General features: G+C 45.0%; 2 protein-coding genes across 3 annotated transcripts in view; one reads left to right on the top strand and one right to left on the bottom strand.

The window, feature by feature from the left end:
- The window catches only part of LOC135903884 (kin of IRRE-like protein 3), a 612,412-nt gene that overhangs the window by 187,251 nt on the left and 409,130 nt on the right, over positions 1–16,031 (top strand). The gene's annotated exons all lie outside the window — the stretch shown is intronic.
- LOC135903870 (oxytocin receptor-like) overlaps positions 1–16,031 on the bottom strand; it is a 65,794-nt gene that overhangs the window by 35,801 nt on the left and 13,962 nt on the right. The window contains exon 4 of one of the 2 annotated variants that reach the window (XR_010564944.2): positions 14,027–14,341. The exons of the other annotated variant lie outside the window; for it this stretch is intronic. The gene's annotated coding sequence lies outside the window, so the exon portion shown is untranslated. Of the gene's footprint in view, positions 1–14,026; positions 14,342–16,031 lie in introns of those variants that run through there. 2 annotated transcript variants of the gene reach the window in all.

The raw sequence follows: 16,031 nt of genomic DNA, 5'->3' as shown, positions 1-16,031 counted from the left end.
TTTGTAGTTCTGTACGAAGAATAGGTGGCACAGTTCTGTAAACTGCATACATTAGAGCATCCAAAGTGGATAAATTAGATATATCAGTGTATGTCTTATGCGAATTTCTTACATTGTTTACGAGGGTTTTACATGAGTCCTACTGATGCATTAGTGATACAATTTAAGAGCCATGTATATTACATCAACCTTTCCCGCTTTAGATGTACTATTATATGCAACTTACAGAATTGCCATATCGTTTTTCATTGCTGTGTGACCAGATTTGTAATCTTGATAGTTTCATTTTCTTTAGTGTCAGTTGTTATTAAAAAATGACGGCCTCAACCAAAAGTCCACCCGCAACAGTCACTAGATCTTAACGTTTTCTTTTAAATGCAACAAGCTTTCATCAAATTCGATGCAGTGGTTGCCGAGGAAAAAATGATTTCACCTTTCCCATGCATTTAGATAGGAACCCCCTAGCTAAAGGTTTAGCTCAGGTGCTTCTATCTAAATACATGTAAAAGGAGAATTCGTTTTTCTCGGCAACCACAGCGCCAAATTAGGCTAGGTTTGTTGCATTTAAAAGAAAAACATAAAGTGTAGTGACTGTTTGTTTCCAATTTTCGATATAGGGCGTCAATGTTTTATCAAAAATTTGCAGAAGTCGAAAATTTTCAGAAAACGAAACCATCAAGTTTAGAACGCTGTAAGTCAGCAATGGAAAATAATATCGTAATTCTGCGAATCGCATTTCATAATACATATAAAGCGGACAAAATTAGTCGTCACACATGAATCTAAAAAAAATTATTAATATGGAAATACAGCTTTTGCAGAACCCTTGTACACAACGTAACGGTTTCACGTGAGATATAAATTGACATATCAAACTTGCCCGCTCTGAAGGATCTAATGGATGGCACTTACAGAACCGCGATATCTGTTCTTGACGCAGAGCGATTAATTTGTAAACATTGTGCTTCTATCTTTTTCGGGTTTTCGAAATTTTGAAAATTCAGGTCCTAAATCGAAATTCCGCTTCCAACAGACACTACAATTTACCTTTATCTCTCAAATGAAACAAATTTCATTAAAATCGATCCAGTGGTTATCTCAAAAAATCTTTTCTGCGTTTTACATGTATTTGAATAGGTCGCGTCGTATTTGGGCCCGAGCTAAAGCTTCCTCTTAAGATCTACATAATCTTGAAAGTTCAGTTCTCCCAAATATTCTATTCTTTCACACACAGCACACATCAAACCATCACGCGGCATAGAATAATCTAAGCCCTCAACATCTATTAAAAAATGGGGTTAGTGCAGGCCCCTTGTCTTCATTATTTGCGAAGATAACATATTCGGAGCTTCTTACTAGCAAAGGGTCCTATGTCTGCAACTTCTTCAGGGAGCTGTGTCAAACTTTTTCCACATGGCACTGCCACGACGTCTTCTCGCACACTGTAACCCTAGAAGAGTAATCAGGCTTGCGGGTTTTGCAAGTGAAGAAAACATAAGAAAAACTCTGAATCAGCTTTGTTAATAAGCTGCCGTAACGAGTCCAGGTGCAAGTCGTTGAGTGCGGCCTGATTTTGCTGTTTCAGTTCGGACGGAACATCTTTGAAATTCTTCAATTAGCTTGCTTGGATTTTTTCGTTGAAATCTCCCCAAGCGTGTGAACGCGCTCGCTTGCCCGCGAGGAGCTCATAAATCGAAGAACCGTTCAGCGGCGTTCAATAGGACATTAAAGATTTCGCTTTCGCATTCATAACTCATAGGAAGTGCATAGATGTCCTTGGATATCCTTAAAATAAGTTTTGTGACCAGCGACATAAATATAAATATTAGGCTATTTGCACGCACTTCACAAAGAGCGTAAAGACTACAGCGATCACACTGAAATTAATAGTGCGCTGTGCAAAGTAGCGAAGAGGATTTAATAATGGCAGATGGTGATTAATCAGCCTGTTTGATGGCGCGGCTATTCCGTCCAAACGGGTGCACAGTGACCTGGTATTTTTCATGTTTCACTGGCTCTCTACTTAAAAAGGGAAACACGAAATGTGCACCTGGCCAAAAACGTCCAATTTTGACATCACTTCCATTTTTCTGCATCCCTGGATTTACATCTTCATAAAGAGAAGAAGTATTAAAAATCTTGATATAATATGACTGTATTGAATACGCTATTATCCACTTTCGGGAACCGTACGTTTCACTGCAAAGAAGACACGAACGTCCCGGAAGCTGCCTGGCTCGAAAAGTTCAAAGCATGGGCAGAATATTGTACTGAGCGAAGCCCAGCCAAGAGGCGTAGAGTGCGACAAAGATTGATTTCTTCACATTTATCAATGGCACGGAGCACGGCTTTCCACGATTTCTGGAGTTGTGTGGACCGGCTGCTGTGTTCGAAAAATGACAGAAAGATGACCGAGTACATTCTGACGCCCTGAAAGCATCGACTGAACGACTTTGATTATCGTCAGTTAAAGGATAACGATAAATCACCAGCCCTTAGTTGCGAAGGAGATTAGGCGAGCAAACGCGTTGCTGCCAGACACCGGGCCAGACCTGGTATTAAAACGTTTTGCTCGCATTCGCCTAAATCAGGGAGAGGGGGATGCGTGCTTTTACTTTGTTGCTCGAGGTTCGCGTTAGCGCCGCTTCCAAGTAATTGCATTTTACAAATCGTACCTCCATTAGGATGATCGATTACAGACTGTGTCCTAACGGCCAGAAATTTTCGTTTTTGTAATGCTGTGCTCTTTGCCTGGGAACGAGGCGTCAAGTTTTGTGCAAGTGGTCTCCCCTAATCATTGTGAAAATATTTCGTTCTTTGAGGAAGAAGTCTTTCTTTTGTCCACGTTTCTTTTTCAGTTTAATGGGGTGATCACAGGTCCATGATAGAAAAAAAAGGTGCAAGTGTATTTCGGGCACTACCAGAGCCATGGTTCCGAAAATACTTCTAGCCCCTTCAAAGTCCTTGATACGACTCCTCAGAGCCTGTCGTTAGATCCAGGTACATTTAGTTTGTCTACAGACAAAATGAGAAAGAGCAGCTGGTTTGAGGAATAAGAATGACTTGTCATCATGTATGAGGAATAATAATCAGCCTCTCTTATACAGCCAAGCTGTTAGCCTCTAGTTACGCAGAAGTTTTCCTGGCGTGCTTACCCAAAACACGGCAGCTGGAAAAGAGGCTTGTGTTAGAGTTTCCAGGTGACAGCATTATCTTTTCTCTTATATTCGAGTTACAATCCGATGCTATCATGTCCGCAGTTTTTGTCGTACTTTACGAATTTTCTGAGGTATTTTACTTTGACAAATTCAATTATTTCAGTAAAGCACTTGCGCTAGGTGGAGGGCCTACAAGCATGATGATGTATTCTGCGCTAATGGTACCGCCACATAGTGGCCACGGCAACTCAGACAGACCTCGAACGGCAGCTCAAAAAGGGGCTTTGTCTTTCAGTTTCCGCCTCAACGATTTATGTTTTCTCGTATGTTCGAATAACAATCCGAAGCTATCATGTCTGCAGCTTGTGTGTAAGTCGTGCTTTACGCATTTTTTGACGCAAGTTACTCTTAAACATGAATTTATTACAAAAAGACACTTGAGCTTGGCGGAGGGCCTAGAAGAATCACGATGTATGCTGCACTTCCGCACGTGTGCAGGCGCGCGTGACGTAGGTCGCTTGTGGGGACGGTGCCTGTCTGTAGTCCGCATCAGCTTCCCTGTACATCCACTTTCCCAGGGTGGAACAAAGGTGCATCTTTATTATCAGTAATCATGTAGAAGGAGAGAGAAAGCTCTTCATTGAAAATGCAGTGTTTAGCCATATTCAATAACGAGTTCATACGCGTAAACATATATAAACACCACAAAGTGAGAAATAGAAGGGGTCTAGTAATAGACAATGTGCAAGACCTGCAAGTGCGCCTCATTTTCTTTAACGCTACCAAGGTGGCTAGAATTGCAATTGAAGTGTCAGCATGGAACTCGACGGCATCATTCTTGCCACCGTCCGTTCCCCGCACCGTACAAGGTTTCAAGACGCGTTTCTCAGCTTTGGCAACACTGCTAGCAGGAAAGCGGCCATCTCGGTTAAGAAAGTTGACTGTGTGGGAAAGTTTGCTAATGGACTTTTGCAGATATCGTTTACTGTCTCCTAAAATGGACTACGTCCACCCAGATGAAGGAAAAAAAAGAAAGTATAGAAAAGTAAGATAAATGAGATAAAGAAAGGAAAAGGGAAGAGGAGCACCAAAACACATCACATCACACGTAGACTACGAGTATTACGGGCATTACAGACGAGAGTCTGGCCCCATAGTTGACAAATATATATATATATACACACAAACACTTTCCTGTAGCTGGGTTTGAACAAATGACCGCACAGAAGGCCAATACCCCAACCATTGAGCTATGGATGCTCAGTAGCGCCTCTTTAAAATTTTCTCGCCTGTACGAGACCTCTCCTAGGTGATGTTCCACTGTTTCTCCAACACAGCAGGTGTTGCCTCGCGTGTTGTGTCGCGCCAATATGTCACACCTCCAGGTGTACAGAATGAACACTATTCGGGGAGTCATTGTTGCTGTCCATGCAACTCAAGAAAAATTACCACGAGGCGTGTGTCGGGCCGGTCTGTGGGATGGTTGTCTGCGTGCTTGGGCTACTGCGCTGAAGATTTTTCAGGGATAGTTTAGTTTTCTTTTTTTGAAGTTTACTTATGAAATGTCATTTCGTTGTTGCTAGGGGTTCGTTACTGGTGCTTCCGGCAAGCGAAGCACTGCTCTGTAGGGACCCCGAGCAGAAGCGACAACGCTTCAAAATTTAACATGGCACTCGGTTGAACTCTATAAGAAATCCGTGGACTCCGGAGCAAACATCTCTATGGCTGTATTCTGAAGTAGAGGCCCCAACAGAAAAAGTGGAACCGCAACGCAGAACCTTACTGTCGTTGCCGATGCTTTGTTCGCCCTTTGGGCAAAACTGCCACTTTATTCAATGGAAACAGTTTCCTCTATGTTCTTCCTGGTGTGATTGTCTGTCTGTTTTCAACTCCATTATTCCGTTCCGCCCGCTATGGGAAGGTTGTTTTGTACCAGCGTTGGAGCTTTCTCGTCTAGTAAATAATAAAGCTAACGGGTTCGCCAGTATTTATACTTGTGTCCTCTTTGTATCTTGCCGCTTTCTACTGTATGTGCGCATATGAAGTGGGGCTTGCCGCTCTATTCCATGCAGCTTCTCGAGCAATTGAAAGGAACGACCATGCCTATTATTCGAGGAATTTGTTCGATGAAACTTATCTCCTGAAAACACGACAGGAGACGGGTTTTGGAAAGATTCTATTAACGGTGGCCTTCCGTAAATACGGTAGAAAATGAAACGTGAGCCCAACGTGGGAGTTGTCCGAGCACTACAGTATTCCGGGTAGTATAGAGGCCACATTTATTTCCGTCGCGAATACGTACTCCAGGAGCGCTCTCGAGTGTAACCGACGGGTGGACAACCGACTACCAATTACTCAAACTTTCTTGCATGACATTGGCAGTGGCCGGCAGATCGGTTCAAGCTGTCTAATTTAAATGTAGGTACTACGTTCACATAAGCAAAAAAATAATGATAAAAAAACACGTTGATCACTATCAGACAAGGCTTCAAGCACTAATTATTAAAAATGTGCCTACCATTGCTAGCTTCATGCGAATTTTTCATGTCTCTAATTTATGAAAAAAAATATCTTGAGAAAGAACAAAGGAGAAGGAATTAAATGAACGGTAAACACAGCTGTTTCCAATTGGGCCACCGCCATAATACTACGGCTATACAATGCGGCTGTGATAGCGCTGCAGATGTCCCTTCCATGTTCCTCTCTCCTTTTGCTCGCTGTTATTAGATGGTCATCAAGAACCAATTAGACCGATAGTCAGATCTCACGAAGTTCATATCTTGCTTTGTGGGCGCTTTGCAGCTATTTTCCTTCGTACCCTTGCCGAAGTGTATGAATCATCCCTAAGATCAGCATGGCTAAGATGCAAATATATTTTGCTGTCTCAAATAATATCGCCTCACAATACAAAGTTTACTCTAGAACGACTCCACTTCAGTATTTCCCATGGACATAGGTATTACTTGAAAAACAACGAGTCAGAAATGCTGGGCACAAATGATGGGTGCCTCTAGCACAAACGGAAGGGGAATGCACGAAAGGACGCAAAAGACACAAGCGGCGGACCAAATTTTGAAGCGAAAGTGTCAAATGGACCAGTTAGTGAAAAAGCCAGCATCTGTCATCAGTTGTTTCGAAGACATCAGATGTGTACTAGAAACGAGTGCAAGAATGCAGATATCCATGCAGTGCGCGAACCAAAGCTGATTAGAGTTACAATGAAATGTTACCTACAGACATATATCGCAGCTAGTTGTTTCAGAACAGCGTACTAAGCCTTACGAACGTTAAGTGCAAACATGTTGAGGGAGCTGGCACATAAGCTAAGCCTATCGTGTGGGAAGAGGAACGCGAAGGAAAACGTATAAGCGGTCGTCTGGTGTCTTGTGTGCAATATCGCTAAGAATATTTTGACAGCTTCCATGAGCCCCCAACGTACTCTTTCTACTCTGACACGTATGGCAAGCATTAAAGATGCAAGACTCCCAGAATGATTACAGAAATTGTCTAGGCCGACTTGCGATTCAGGCTAATTAAAAGAAAGCGAAGCCTTATTTCAGCATTTATTGACGATGAGTGATAGCAAGAGTGCAGCCATCAAGTAGTGATTAATATTTAGAAGTTTAATTAAATTAGAAGTTTCTACAAGCTAAAATCCCATTTTATTACGAGGCATGCCGTAATGGGGTGCTACATCACAATCTGATGCTTTAGTCAGTAATTGCTTTATGATTGCTAACGCTATTTCTTGAAAGTCGTGAGCAAGAGCATGAAGACCCCCGATTCCACGATCTTTCTTTTTAGGCAAAAGTTTCGTTACTTAGTTCAGACTGATTTGGGGTTCCTGAGATTTCGGTAATTCGCCACTTTCGTCTCATAAATTAGACGATTTGAGGCCTTCTAGTGCTCAGAAGATTAGGAAAGCAAGCGTCAAAATAAAGATTGGAACAAAGAAATAAAAGAAAAATAATGGGACAAGATAACGCAGAACTATGTACAGCGCAATAATAACACGTAATTAACAATAAAATAAAGGCTGCAATGAATCCTAGATGCGCCTGTTCAAACTGCGCGTGCCTAGAACAAGAAGCGAAAGTGTTGATTTAGTCAACGAAATTTGTGGGTCGATCCTGAAGGTAGTGTAGTGTAAGAAGAAAAAAGTAAATGCTATGTAAAGACCTCCATGTAAGAGTAGTATGGTACTAGATCACAGTAAACTGGTGTAGGTGAAGCAGAGGTGACTCAAGAGTGGTTGACATCGGAAGATAGAAAGACGAGGTCTTCTGGAATAATAATAATAATAATAATAATAATAATAATAATAATAATAATAATAATAATAATAATAATAATAATAATAATAATAATAATAATAATAATAATAATAATAATAATAATAATAATAATAATAATAATAATAATAATAATAATAATAATAATAATAATAATAATAATTCTTTATTTGAGGATTTACAAGGTATACATATGGGCCTGCTCAAGCCAACAGATGCTTGTGGGGCAGTGTCCGGCACCAAGGGACACGTCAGAGCATACACCAATGGCGGTTCACATCACGAAAATAACCGGACTAAGTAGGAAGAAAAGGAAAGAAATCAAGCATACAAATCAAAGACAACAGACTTTACGTCTTTACGACTGCCCAAAGAGAAGGTACTACTTGGGAGGTCATAGAAAGCACAAACACATTTTTCAATTCAATTCTCTTTCTTTACCCGAAAATATCCTGGCTGGTATCCTGGGCTGAAAGCTGCTAGGTGGTGGTGGTAACAACTTTACTGAGATTCTGCTCAGTTATGTTCTGGCAGGCCCGAGTCCTAGGATGGCCCCTCACGAGGAGCGACCCTTTCGGCCCAGGCAACGAGGGCTTTTTGTACTTTTTCATCCGGCGTTCTGAGCAGCTCTTCCCACGTCTGTTGCGAGGGAGCTGGCAGGAGCGACCTGGGAGGGGGTAAGCCTTCGCACTCCCAAAGAATGTGATTTTGGGTAGCCAATGTTTGATTTGTGCAATTTTGACGTATTGGGTTCCATTGCCCGTTGGTAATTATGGCTAGCCAATGTGGGCTGGGGAACGATTTAGTTTGGATTCGACGCAGGATCGAGGCTTGCGCTCGCGTGAGGCTTGCGTTTGGAGGCGGGTAGATTCGCCTTTTTTGCTTGTAATAGTTTGTTATATCGTGGTATGTCGTCGGTGCCTCATCCATGGGGTCCGAGTCTGAGGGGCACATCTCCCGGTTGATTAGACCTCGGGTTACCCAGTGCGCCTCCTCATTCCCTTGATTCCCCGAATGGGCAGGGACCCATACGAGTTCAACAGTGTTTTCATTATTAAAGTCCCGTAGGACTCGCGCTGCACAGACGCCTATGCTGCCTCTCGAAAAGTTGACTATTGCCCTTTTGGAGTCACTTATAATAGTTTGCACGGAGGGATTCATGATGGCCAAAGCAATGGCAGTCTCTTCCGCTTCCACGGTGGACGCTGTTTTTATGGTCGCGGCGTTGAGGATACTTCCCTCTCCGGTCACGGCGCTCACTACGTAAGTTTGGTGGTTTTTCTTTGCCGCATCGACATAAGCGGTGTGCTGGTTGCTTTGGTACCTTTCTTGAAGGCCCTTGGCTCTGGCAGACCGCCTCTTGTCGTGTCTCCCATATCTAGTTCGCACTCTGGGCAAAATGAAATGATCTCGTGGATGCAGTGTTCGAGCAGGGATATATGGGAGGCTAAATTATTTATTCCACAGGTTCCTATGAATAACACTTTCTTTAAATAACAATCTGAACAAAGGCATACGTGAGCATGAAGACACATTATAATTATAGAAATACAGGCCTCTTTTCCTTCCCGATTAGCAAACGTGGAAAAACACGGAACAACAAAACACATAAGGCACCCCGGGCCGGTCTTATAAGGTGTTGCGAAAATTCTCCAAGCGCCGCTCGGTTGTAGTCAATCGTTCGACGTTGGGAGGTTAAAAATCACTTAAGTTAGATAGAATAACACACAAACAGAGACACTTGGGTTTTGGACATATTCACAATACTGCACGCCGTTCGGCACCATGCATGGTATATTCCTGTCGCACACGAAGGCAAAAGCTCGCTGCACACTCGGCAATGTACCGTCTCGCATCGCCGCGTTGCTCCTTTCGCAGTTCCGCTTCTTCGGCTCGTTTTCGACGCTTAGCTGCGGCTTCGCATGCTCCTATAGCGGGGTCCGATTTGTGCCAACGTCGTTTCACTTCGACTTTATGTTGCATCCTCTGAGCAGGGGACTGAAACGTATGCTGTTCTGTGTGTTGTACAAGTGATTTCAGTGAATGTGTGCTTTGTTCGCTTCACTTTGCTGAGCGCTTGTAGCCTCCGTGGGTATGAGCCATTGAATTTTTTGCTTGGTTACGGTAGTATGGGCTATAGAGAAGGTCACGTGTTTGTTTAGAGTGCAACTCTTAGGTGCCCGTTCCTGGATTGAGCATCGGTGTCGGCGTAACCGCACCAACGCGCGCCTGTGACTGCTCGCGCAGTCGTCGTCGTCGTCTACCACAACTGGCTTGTGGGCGCCCCCTCGGCATAACCAACGTTACTAGATTACTTCTTTCAGTTTGCAAACTCCGCCGGGATGCGGCGGCAAATGTGGCCCCCTTCAGTTCCCGCTCGCGAGATGGCGCTTCTGACAGCATTGGCCCGGTCGCATCATCGTCACGGAGCCTGCGCGCTGCGTTCAACGCAATTTACGGGGTTAGTTATGTGTAATGGGAGTTATTTTCGAGATAGTGAGCAAACGTTATTTCCACTTCGCTACTAGAATATCGTTTGAGCCATTAGAGCGATGCCACCCGGCAGAGGTGCTACTGAGATGCCTGAACCTAGCTACTGCTGCGCGGGACTCCTATCTATTGAGCTGTGAGGATTCATCGGTTTCCTGTTCTTTTTAATTCAGTTTTGCATAAAATCACATGTTAGCGGTGAGGCACGTAAAATAGGTATCTGATGCCGCCGAAAATACTGAAACCTAAAGCTTAGAACCACCCTTTTGTTCCAGAACACTTAATGCTAGGATACGCGTTTGTTAAATGCAAGATACTCAACTACTTCAGTGAAAGCTCGCCGTTCTTAAGACTATAAAACGCTAAAAAATGACGAGAACAAAAGCCAAATTGAAAACAATTTATTGAATCAATGCAATAAAAATCAACTGGGAACCATTTTCCAAGAGCCAGAGTTACAAGAGACGTGCTTTTTTGTTTGCTATAGCCACCTTTTCCTTGCTTTGTAACCGATGGTTAAAATCTCTGGAGAAAAAGTGCATCCTTGTCACAATTCTGAAGTTTTTTTTTTCATGGTGGTTACTTCTTTCTTCATCTTTTCTCTCTGCATAGTTACTCTTAATGCCTTTCGACGCAGGGACTTCACTTTAGTGCTCCTATATTTCAACCTGTTGCTTGTCTTGCGACGCCGTGAAAAGAGCTTGTGCAAACTCCGGCATTCGTGGCATGTTGCAGTTAGAGACAGAATTGTGCACGATTTGCGATGCCATGTTTCACCATTTTTAATGGCAACAGCTGATGACAAGACACAGGGGTAATTATCAGCAGGGCAACCTTCACAAAAATTCAGCCTTTCAATACAAGAAAGTAGCAACTTTAGGTCGTCACATGATTTCAGTTCAATGCTCGCATCAGAAGCATACACAGCCGATTGCACACGTTGCCCCTTGGCACTGACAGAGGCGGTCATGTCTCTCGACACTAACACAGCCCTGTCGATTGCTGGAAGGTCTTCTCTCATTACCAGCTTGTACACCACGATTGTAGTGCCAACCACCTCAAGTAACCAACCCTGCAACCGTTGGCCTGCTGCTGCCATGCCACACAACTCATTAAAAAGCTGTATGTTGTTCTCCTGCACAACATTGCTGTCAATGTCACCACTGGAAACGCAGAATTTCGACGTAGCAGCCTCTTTGTCGTTCTTTTTTTGCCCTTTCTGACGCTTAGGCCGAGGCGGTGCACGCACGGTTGGAGCCTTGCGTTTTCGCGCTGGCTTCGACAAGTATTTAGGGCAATTGGGAAAAATGCGCGGCACGGCATCTTCCTTAAGAGCCCACTTGTCACGCGGTATGACAACTACTTCACCATGAACTTTGTGAATGAAGTCCTTCGCAATATCTTCCTCGTGAAAGTGGAGGTCGCAAACGGCGCATGAGCTGGATAACTCCTTATCCGATCTGGGTATAGCCCGTCGCCACTGTTGAAGGCGGACCTCGTCAGCGGGTGGCTTAAAAAAATGTCTTTTTTCAGCCGTGGATTTCGTCGAATCGTAGCCACTTCGGCAACTAGTCACAAAGCAACGAGGCATGTTTTCTCAGATCCAGCACACGTCACAGCCAGACACGACATATATGCACTTGTGATAAACAACGGTGATCAACCGTAGTCGCGCATTACGTTGACAAGCTGTTCTTGTGAAGAAGTCAAGCTACGCCGCACGATCCGCAAGACGCACAGCTCCGGCGCAAGGACGCCGCAAGTGGTCGCGAATGTGCCAACTTGCAGCGGGAGCACACGCCGCACGAGCTGCGTCGATAGATATCGTTGGCACTCACAGGGATAGTGATCACTACACAACACAGTTGAAGGTAACGAAGAAACACTCGGCACGGGGCCAAGCCTGCGTTGACTTCGCCAGAGAAGTTGCAAGAAGACAGACGCACCGCCGACACTCGCCGAAACAGCCGTCGCCGCCGTCAGACCCAACGAGACCGGTCAAACGCAGACGAGCGCGCCCTCGCTCGGCGGAACATCGAAGGGCGACACCTGCGGCGCCGGAGTTTGCAAACTGAAAGAGGTAATCTAGTAATGTTGGGCATAACCGCACTATGATGATGATGATGATGATGATGAACCTCTGTCACGGCTCGTATCCACTAAAGGGGATACGGGCGGCAAGAGGAAGCTAAAGGAAATTCTTATTTGAAGACCATAAACGCAGAGTAAAATAAATATAAAAAAAAGCAGATGCAGAAACGTTCTCGTGCCACTGCTCGCGCGTTCGTCATCGTCTTTTTCCACAGCTGCCTCCAATGCCGCTCTTCATGTTAGCGTTGCCATACTTCCCTCCCTCTGCAATGTCGGTGATGGCACTGATCCAGTCATTGCGGTGATTTCAATCTGAAAGTCTGGTTATTGTTCCCGGTCTTTCCTTCAATATATCGCTCACGCCTTCGCTGTCGTCGTCCTCCACAGCTGGCTCCAATACCCCTTATCATGGCAGCGCCTCTCCCAATGCGAAGGCCCTGACGGCACTGGCCAACTGCTAGTTGGTGCGGTGATTTCGGTCTCAAATATTTTGCCTCCCTATATCGCGAAATGAAAACACGTATGAAGCTGCGCAGAAATTTCGCATTTGTTTCGCCATCGTCAGCCACTTTTTCTATCACTCGACTAGAAGCCGCGTTTTTGCACATTGTATGCGCGATTCCAATTAATGGATACACTGTACGATTCACTTTGCTGAGTGCTGGTAGCCTCTCCATTACGAGAGGGATAAGCCATTGCATCTTTAAAGCGAAACTTTTTATGGCTAGGCGAAACAAAAATGCAGTCAGCGCCTCTGTACAAAAAAACTGGCTGTGGCTTAGCTAAGGTTAAGCCCAGGATGCGATGCACATTAGCCTTTATTTTAAAGCGACAGCGTTAGGGAGCTCGTGTCGCAGAAAAGCCGGTGTCGTCGGCGTCGGCTCAGGCGTGCGGCGCTTGCTCAGGCGCACATTCCGTTGTCGCGCCGAACGCTGCGTTGCTCGACGCTCACCGCGTCCGATGCGGGGCGCGTAGTCACTGCGCCGTAGCAAAGCCACCTCGAAACAGTCTCTGTAGCACGCCGCAGCCTTCGCTTCTCATTCCAACGAGCAGCTCTGTCTCCAGGAGGCATCTCACCTCGTGAGTGTCTAGCAGAGGCAAGCGCAGCTGCTTATATACCGCCGCGACGCCGCGAGCGACGGCGCGAGTTGGAGCCCCGTTTCTCCTCTGTCGTGACGTCACGGTGTCACGTGGTCAGCCTTGAAGGCGACGCCGCGAGCGACGGCGCGAGTTGGAGCCCCGTTTCTCCTCTGTCATGACGTCACGGTGTCACGTGGTATTGAAGGCGACACCGCCGCGCCTGAGGAGCTGGGTTGAACTCTAGTAATATGCTTCGCATAAAAAGTGTCATCATCAGCAATGGCTCGAGCATCGTCGTCTTCTTCCACAGCTAGCTCGTCGGCGCCCCTCGGCGCAACCGCGCCAACGCACTCGTCCCACTTCTCCCGCGTGCGTTCGTCGTTGTCGCCCTCTTCGACAGCTGGCTCCGTTGGCGCTCATCGTTCCAGCGTAGAATTTCTCTTCTGTCGTTGTAACGGGTAGGCTGTGTTTGTGGGGATATGAGCCATTCATTGTCTTGCGTGACGGACAGATGTAATTTTCAAGCAATTTAATTTTGCAGAATCGCACGCGTCAATGGCGGGCGGATGCTGCTAACCACGCCGCCGAGCAAACTCAAGACATCGAACTAGCATGTAACCTCATTACAAAGCACAAAGACGCAACCAATAATTAATAAAAACTTTAATGCACCGTCGGGATTGACCCAGTGATAAACACCGGAGCCGCACGTTTCAGCTTCACTGGTTAACCATCTGTACGGAGTATTTGGTCGGTGATTCTCTATTGTTTTTTGCTTGCTTAGGCGTGTATGATCAATTGCTGATGATGGTAGTTCTTGTACCATTGGACCGGACGACGCGTTATTTTCAATGTCATGAGGGGTATGAGTCACTTACGGCTTTCGCCTTAAAGATCTAGACAGACGGAAGTCAGTTGGAAACAACTAAGCAATTTTTATTAGAAGTCACCTTAATGAGATCAAAACGACAATATATTAGTTCAGCCAGTTATTCTTAAACCTAGCGCGAGCATTGAGGCTTAACCAGGATTGCAGACACGGAGAAGAGCGATAGACAAACGAGGAGGTGGCGAATGCCATTGCCTCAGGCTACAGGACCTGAGGAACTCAGTGCATGGTAGCATGGAGCGGTCTTGCTCCCGAAGGCGCAGTCCAGCCGCGTTGTACTCCATGACAACGATCCCTGGGGACCACGAACATCCCACAGGGAAAGATCCGCTGGGAAAACTCTGTAATGGACATGTTGAGCAATTTATTGCGTGGACCATGGTGATTTCGTTCCCTCTTCTTGCGCTGGTGATTAAGCATCGTATACGCTAACGTTCCGATATAAATAATAATAATATTTGGGGTTTTACGTGCCAAAACCACTTTCTGATTATGAGGCACGCCGTAGTGGAGGACTCAGGAAATTTTGACCACCTGGGGTTCTTTAACGTGCACCTAAATCTAAGCACACGGGTGTTTTCGCATTTCGCCCCCATCGAAATGCGGCCGCCGTGGCCGGGATTCGATCCCGCGACCTCGTGCTCAGCAGCCCAACACCATAGCCACTGAGCAACCATGGCGGGTCCGATATAAATTCTGCTCCCTGAAAAATCATCCCACGAAAAGAAAAGTGTGCATGTTCAGCTACTTATCTTAAGAAGGAGTCTTCACACATGCTGCCCGTTTAACAATCGACGTGTACTTAGAAGCTCTATAGCATCGATGTTTCCAGGAGAGATAACAACAGTTCCAGTCTTTTACTGCACTGCAGTGCACGCATTGCGGCAGCATTAGAGGCAGTCCATATAATCATCTAATCGTCTAATCATCTAATCATCTAACCATCTAATTGCGAGTAAATACCTAGAAGCCGTGAGCATCCGAACATTGGTATGTTTTTTTCTTTTCAGCAGGGCTGGCAAAATATTTACATACGGTTTGTTTAGGACCATACAAAGCTCAATAAAAAATTGTTATCCTAATTGCATCACATGTGAGGTAAAATCAAACTAAACGCGGGAAATATTCAAACGCAATAAACGAGGGTAAGTTGAAGCTCTAACTTCTTGGTAGACAAACCATGCGTAAACTATTAGTTATTAGAAAGCACAGTTAAATTTATTTTCACAATTGATAAAATGGTGCTAGTTGTTCACGTGCTTCTTGACTATGAGCTATGCACTCTGATGTGTATCGGTTCGGAAGCCTCAATGACAATGCACGTTTTTGGTATATATACGGTGCTCATTACGCGTGAAGTAATAAACTAAACACATCCTTGTAAACATCCATATTTGCAATTATTGGGGGCTAGTTTCTTCGGAATATGGTTCATTCTATGCTTTCGTGCAGCCAACTCAAGCCGCTGTCTTTCAGAAAAAGAAACGAATCCCCAATGGCATGTTCTTGCGTGAGGTATATACAGCACACTCAAGAAGAAAGCATTCAGATCGACGTTTGCGTGGGTGTTTATGCAATCGGCTATAGAGAGCAGTAAAACTATTAATGCAGGCAGCTCTCGCCAACACAGTTGCCTTTTTCCCTAACTCCGAAGAAGCTTCTGAAAATGAGCGATACCAGGAAGGACATGCTGGCAATACAGACGGCCAGAGATTTTGTTACTGCGCACAGCCGCCTGCAAGCGATAAAATTGATATGGTTTGGCAAAGTTCAACTCTTCCTTGATCTCTAATGTCACATGAAAATGGAAGGCACAGATGAGAATGAAACGGAAAAGGAGCAAGAAAAAAAAGCATAAGCCAAGAAATAATTCATTCCATGATATTGGGATTTTAGGTAATTGCCATCTGGAAGAAGGGAGAGGAGTTTGCGGCGACTCTTTCCTCCTGGATCCGACCAGCGAAACAACGTCCTCTCTGAGCCCTCTTTATCTTTTTTTTTTTTGTACAGAGCCTAAAGCTAGGCCAGGCA

This window comes from Dermacentor albipictus, chromosome 1, assembly GCF_038994185.2.
Source record: "Dermacentor albipictus isolate Rhodes 1998 colony chromosome 1, USDA_Dalb.pri_finalv2, whole genome shotgun sequence".
NCBI classification, from domain to species: domain Eukaryota; kingdom Metazoa; phylum Arthropoda; class Arachnida; order Ixodida; family Ixodidae; genus Dermacentor; species Dermacentor albipictus.
Note: the sequence above shows the minus strand (reverse complement) of the source record. Positions and strands in the feature narration are given on the sequence as shown.